The sequence below is a fragment of the Polistes dominula genome, unplaced genomic scaffold (genome assembly GCF_049000335.1).
Source record: "Polistes dominula isolate Pdom_NZ unplaced genomic scaffold, Pdom_raw_medaka contig_33, whole genome shotgun sequence".
In the NCBI taxonomy this organism is placed as follows: domain Eukaryota; kingdom Metazoa; phylum Arthropoda; class Insecta; order Hymenoptera; family Vespidae; genus Polistes; species Polistes dominula.
Window position 1 is genome coordinate 3398106 of NW_028300998.1, and position 7148 is coordinate 3405253.

At 31.5% G+C, this 7148-nt stretch overlaps 1 long non-coding RNA gene across 1 annotated transcript; it reads left to right on the forward strand.

Moving 5' to 3' along the window:
• Positions 1-1073: 1073 nt before the first annotated feature.
• Positions 1074-3454, forward strand: LOC149032228 (uncharacterized). Its single transcript, XR_016176895.1, has 3 exons — positions 1074-1809; positions 3119-3238; positions 3327-3454. It is a non-coding gene; the product is annotated as an uncharacterized LOC149032228 (long non-coding RNA).
• The last annotated feature ends 3694 nt before the right edge of the window (positions 3455-7148 follow it).

Below are 7148 nucleotides of genomic sequence, written 5' to 3' on the forward strand. Positions count from 1 at the left end.
AGCAGCACACATAGATACCCTTCTTCCTCTTCTCCTTCTTTCTCTCTCAACCCTACCCCTACTTTAGCCTCTGGCGTTTCACGAACTTCTCTTTGCCGAACCTGGCCGAATGCTCACGAACTCAGTGCCGTATCTATTTTATCATCGAAACCAGTGGCCTATCTTTTATTTTTTCTTTTATTTTTCTTACATTTATCTGAAAATTTCCATCTATTTGAAATTCTTGTTTCGATTGAATTTATTTTATGATTTGAAAATGATTAGGATATACTTTCCGATGGATCTTTTTTAAGTGAGAATAATATACTTTCGTGCAAATGCGTGTATGTGTGTATTTTCAATCGTCTGGATAAGAGACACAGAGTAGTGAATAATTCATGAATAGATAGGTGACTCGCTTTTTTTACAATTTCTTCGAATATTCTAAAAATCGATACCCGTTCGCTATGGTCTGAAAAAGTAAAATGACTATATTCTAATTTTGTGGGTTAACTTTGGATCATTTGTTTTAAAAAAATTTATTTTTGATTACATTGATGAAAAAAAAAAGTAAGAATCGTGTTATGAGATATTAGAATATATGTACGAACTCCATTTCCCCTCGTTAAACGTTAATACGTGGAAAGACTAGATCATCCCAACAAGAGTTCGCGGAGAGTAACAAATGCGTCGAGTCAGCGTTGACAGCGGCCTGTCGGATCGTATCACTATTCTACTACTCCAATCCAGTGTCGACAAGGGCATTCACCGAGACGTCGCTAAGTTTCTACCATACAATTTTGTTTTTATTTTTTTAAGTTTTTTTTTTTCGTATCGTCTATTAAAAATTAAAATAAAAGGACTTAGTACATGTCTTTCTCTCTTTCTCTCTCTCTCTCTAATTTTTTCCCCGTTTACTAAGTTAAACTAGTAAACAAAATAATCACAAACAATATAAAATAATTTAAATTTAATTCAACGAAATGAGATAAAATTTATAAAATCTAATATCTAATATAATTTCATTTAAAATTATTTAATTAAAATTATCTTACCTCCATGATAAAATAAAACAATATTTAATATAAAAACATAAACAAAAGTAAATTAGTAGAAAGATTCTAATCGATTTCGCGTTAAGAAGGATATAATATTATAGATAAAATTTCTGGTAGAAATGAATCTCTTGGTAAAAGGTAGTTTTAGATTACGGCCCTGTGCGGTAGCATCCCCGTGCAGTGGTGGAGGGTGCGCGCGGTCCAATCATCGCAGAATCCGGGGGAAGAGGCTGCTTTCACCCGGGCAGCAGCGAGAGAGACGCCCCGCAACTCGAGGATTCGTTCGTCGTCTCGACGAAGCTCGAATGCTCAGGCTGAAAAGGACCTTAGCCATCCGTGCGCGGTCGCGAACTCCTACCATCTCTCTCTCTCTCTCTTTCTCACACACATACACATACAAACACATATATACTATTCCACGTTCTCCTACTCTCTTCATCTAACCGTCTTTCTCTCTCTTTCTCACGCATTCTTTACGCGATCGCCATCAACGGGATCCTTTCGAGGGGCGTTGGCCCACCTCGAGCGATTTCGAGGAAACTCGCTGCTCGTCTTTTCTCTTATACGAACCGACGACTACGCGGAACTCATCTCCGTTACTCCGGCAAGGATGCGACAGGACAAAGCAACAGGACGTCGTGCTAGGATCACTCGGAACTCTTCAACTCTATTATATCTCAAAATGTGTTTGTTCTATGTCATACTCGCGATACTGTTGTGATACTCCTCGATGATAGTTTACAATTATTCTATCTCTATAGAGATTACTCGTGTGAGTGTATGGTCATATATCTTATGTATATGTATATGTATATCTAATATCTGTATATGTATATTGTTTTGTATCCAGTTCTAAGTGGTGTGTAATGTGTGTTACGTAGCGTTTTATTTTTATCTTACACGTGGGGACTTTTCTTTTTTCTTTTTTTTTATTTCGTTTATTTCTTATTCCATTAGTACGTACACATGTACTTTTCTGAATGATCTGATCGCGCGTTTACTTTTTCTTCATGTTTATGATTATTCTTTTACTTTTTATGATTGATTTTTATCTCGAATTTTCTCGATATGATTTATTTTAATAATACGTAATAATATCTAATGTGATTTTTTATTCATTTCTTAATCGGAATACAAATTTTTTAAAATAATTTCCTTTTTTTTTATTTACAAAAGATAAGTATTTGGTAATTTTTATGAAGCTGTCGAGTTTTTAATTATTATTCGAAGAATTCATAAATTCTTGTTAGAATTTTCAAATGTTGAATTCGACTTTTGTGTACATAATAAATGTTAGATGAAAATTATTGAAAAATAATTATTTCATTAAGGTTTTAATTCTTATTTTTTTTTTTTTTTTTTTTTTTTTTTAGTGCGTATCTTTTAAATCAAAAATAAATACGTAGAATATCCTTTTTAAAAAAATTTCATCCCCAATTGTGTTTTTACGAGGATGCGTACAACCTTTTGCGCCGCGCCTGTTGCGTGGCTTTCACGTTCATACTGTCTACGAGTGCTGTCCCTTCGTGAGTTTAATCGATCGACTTGTTTGCCGTATATCTAACTCGATTAACCATCCATTCTTTTTTAAATTGTTTTAATTAAGAGTCTCTTGATATCGTCATTTATTTCTTTTCAGTTCGATTATCACAGTTGGGTGCTAAACGAGCGTGCGTGTTTCTGATAATCAAGTATCCAATCAATGCAAAATCCTAATCTATTATTTTCTATGAAGAAACATTAATTAATATTGTTTTCAATTTTATCTTTTTACACATATCATTGATATTTTAATATTTCTCTAGAAGAGGATATAAAATTTTGAGACCTCTATAAAATTTTCAAATCATTATTTTAATCATATGTTTCTATTAAAAATTTTAAAAATAATAATATCTTTCTCAAAAATTCGAAACGATTAATTTTCAATTAACACAAATCATTTTTATAATTATGTAACACATGTAAATCATTATGTATGATAATACTTCATTCCTTACAATTTAATTAAAATAATTTTTGTATACGAAGAAAACACAATAAGAATATTGAAAAGAAATAAATCGGCTTTTAAAATCTAGGGAGCATGATCGCATTCGATACGCGGACATCGTAACTCATGACTTCCGTTGACCATATTCCGGATGTGTATGCTCGGTCACGTCCGGTTTAGGAAGGAGCTTACCCAAGAGACATGCATGGTATAATGTTTGCTATACTATACATTCCTTTGATCCTCGTTTACTTTCGGATGCCAATGATGATTATTCTTTTCATATTTCTTTTCAGTTACAACAATGGACGCTGAACAAATACATCGAAGTCAAAATCAATTTATAATATTGATAATCGTGAAACGTTGGGTAATGTAAATTAATTCATTAAATAATCTAAGACGTAAATGTGTGTTTCACAATTTAATATATGTAAGATAAAATTATTATTAAAATAATCAAATTATTTATCTTATAATAACAATAATAATAATAATATTATATAACGAAGGATATAATTTGATATATGAAATGAAAAAAATAATATTTTGTTTTATTACAGATCGTGTCAACAAGGAAAATAAAAGGTGTGAATTAGCATTCGATAGGCACATTCGTGATCTACCCTGTAGATCCGGGCTTTTGTAGATTTGTAAATATCAGAAGCTCGTCTCTACAGGTATCTTACGGATGACATGCCTCGCGACTCGAGATTGCAATCACATTGAGTAGTATGAAGATTAATTAATGATATGCAAAGATCGCAAGCTTTTGTACATCAAATATTATTTTAACAGAGGATTAATGGATAACATCATCAATTTTTATAAATTCTATTATTATCAAATATTTTTTAAGTAGAATATATATAAAATTGTTTATTGTATTAATAGAATAGCCATATTATTGTAGTTATACTTATTTAATATCAGCATATCATATTGTAATTTCATTATAATAAATATAGTAAAAATATTATGATTAAATCATTTCTCTTACACTAATAATAAATATTTTATTTAAATGGTACCAATTTTATTACACCCAAAACGTAAGTTTGCTATAAATATTGTAAATATATTTTGGAAAATATTATGTTTTAAAACAATATTTATACATAATCTTAAAATAGAATTAATAAAATTATATACGCATGCTTGCATTTAGTAAAAAAGTAATTAAATATACTATGAACAAAATCAAATATCCTAATTCTAAGAGATCTAATTAAAAAACATGAATCTTGCCATAATCATTTTAATAATACAATTAAAGTTTCATTGTACTAAAATTTTGGTGATTAAAATGACTAAAAATTCAATAGATTCATTAGTGATATTAACAAATATTAATTTAGTTAATTTTAAGAATGATGTACTTATATCAAATAACTAGGATTACTGTACACTAGAGACAATTTCGGGACCAATTTGAACCTTCTAGCTAAGCAATTGTAATGATTTAACGATATAGTAGAAATCTGTACATCGATAATTTAATAATTTCTATTTTACCATCAGTTGATCACAATATTTGTCTCATAGATGTCAGCACAATATAAAAATTCTGTAAAATGATAAAAGTAGTTTCCTACATTTTTCTAAATATAATCAAATATACTATATTTAAAAATTTCTATTCTCTCAAAGAATAGTTAGCAATTGTTTCTTAGTAGTAAAAATGTTATTCTTAATTATCATTGAAATTATAATGTCAAATTATTGTGTTTATTAAAAATAATAAAATAAATTTAAACCCAGAACGAATGTAATAATCGAGAGAAAATATTTAACGTCATAATACTTATATAACAATATAATCTATTAAGAAATAAATATGGGTTTAGTTTAATTTATGGCAATACGACAATTCTCTTTTCAACAGATAGATCTTATTTTGCGATCTAGTCGATCGATTAGAGTTCAGGAGGGCATTGATCAACTCTCTACCGACTAACACGTTCACACGTACTTAACACTTTGGTATATATTCAGAAAAAGGTATTCAATAGGGATAGGTGTGGATGAAAAGGTCGGTAGGCAGGCAGGATTGGATATATGGAGGCATGATGTTTGATGGTGCGATAGCATGGTGGTACCCGGGGCGACGAGGTATTATATTATTGATCGCCCCTCTCCAACTCTGTCCCCATCTGCTATAGTCATCTCACTCTTTCTCTCACTCACGTTCTCCTGGTACTAGTAGCCAGTAGTTTAACGATTTCATTCATAAGCTATCCCATGATGCTGGTCTCACAGTTAGAATTCTTTCTTTAACTTAACAAATATGAACATCATTGTCATTTGTTGTATACAGTAAATTTGAAAAAAAAAAGACTATTTCAGAGATTGTAAAATATTAAAATTATTTGGAGTCGAATAGATATCCTTTTTGAATAGTTCAAAGGAAGATGGAAGCTAGGTAAAAGGAAATAGAGAGAATCCTTGCTTGTCGAGGTTTGAAACCGTCAGAAGGATTTTGGATAGCAGGATATTACCTTCCGGATAATAGCTGAAACGGAAGGAGATGAAGAAGTAGGAGAAGGATGACGAAAAGAGGAGAAGAGAGGAGAGGTGGAAAGAGGAGAGGGTGGTTCCTCAAGGAGAAGACTCTTCGAAATGTCCACGAAGGGAAGATTCGTCCCACTCGTTTTCTCTCTCTCTCTCTTATTCGTACTTCGAAGACCCTTTTACTTCGCTTCTGGAGCTGAAATAAATGGTTATCATGGATTACTCAGAATGCTGACAGGTCATAATGGTAGATTCGTCTTAACCTAGTGGCACGTCATTGGAGAACGATATTTCTTCATCTGTCGGTCATTAACGCGCTATTATTACTTACTGAATTTGCCCAACGTTTACGTCCTTTTCGCAAGATTGAAAAACATCTTGTCGTATATTCTTTTTTAATTCGATTCTATTTAAATTATCTATTTAAAAAATTATTTCATATATCACTTGCATATCAAGTTCATTAACAATTTGTATATCTATATTATGTATTTTTTATATTCGTTTGATTAGAATTTAATAAAAAATGTAGAAAATACAAATATTTGATTAAATATCACGATATTATATCGTCATCGGTATACAAGAACTATCGTCCTTGACGTTTCTTGCATCAAACATGTGTCTTGAGATGGCATCAATGGAACCATCTAATCAGGTAAGCGTACGCTTTCTCAAGAATCTATCTTACCAACTTTTCAAAACGACAAGTTCCAATGTCTTCAGAGAATGCTCATCTTTTTCTTTCATCCAGGGGTTCTTTTTCTCTTTCTTTCTTTTCCTTTTTCTCTATCTTTTAGTTTCTGTTTCTGTCTCTCTTACGTTCGCTTCTCGATTCTCCATCCACTCTTCCGTTGTCTCCCTCCGTAGGATCTGGGCTCAGCTCTTCAACGTGTCACTAATACCGCGAGGATTAATGTTATATGCTAGAGCTTACTCCCACTATTAATTTCATTGGGAGAACAATATCTTACGTGCTAGTGCTCGGATCAAATAAGTGTGTATGTGTTTGTATATGTCTATGTGTATATATATATATATATATATATATATATATATATATATATATATATATATGTTTGTGTTTGTGTTTGAGTATCTGCCTCATGCGAGGTACGCTGGCTCGAACTAATCTAAGCAATGATTATCTCGGACAGGCTTTTCATCTCTGTTCTCGCGCCTATCTCCATACAGAGGAACGGATAATTAAAAGTTCGAAACGCGAATACAGAAAGCAGAGCGATAGGTAATTTCTCATGCGCCTGAAAACGACGACAGTGAATCGGCGATCCTCTATCCGGCAAAATACGGATTAGAAAATGCATACGACGTGCTATGATCGTCTAATGTCTTGTCTTGATACGATGTTTTGACGTTTCATTTATTTCCAAGAGGAAAAGAACGTGAGAAGATACGAATAAGATATATCCGTAAAAGTTTCTTTCATTTATTTGAAATCAAAATATTATGCATCTAACTATTACACGTTGTTGGTGAATTATTTTTCAACTCTTATAAATTATTAATAATAAACAATTTTTTTATACTTATAATCTTTTATAATTCTTCGATGTTATAATTTGGGTTAATACAGTCTGTTAGCACAA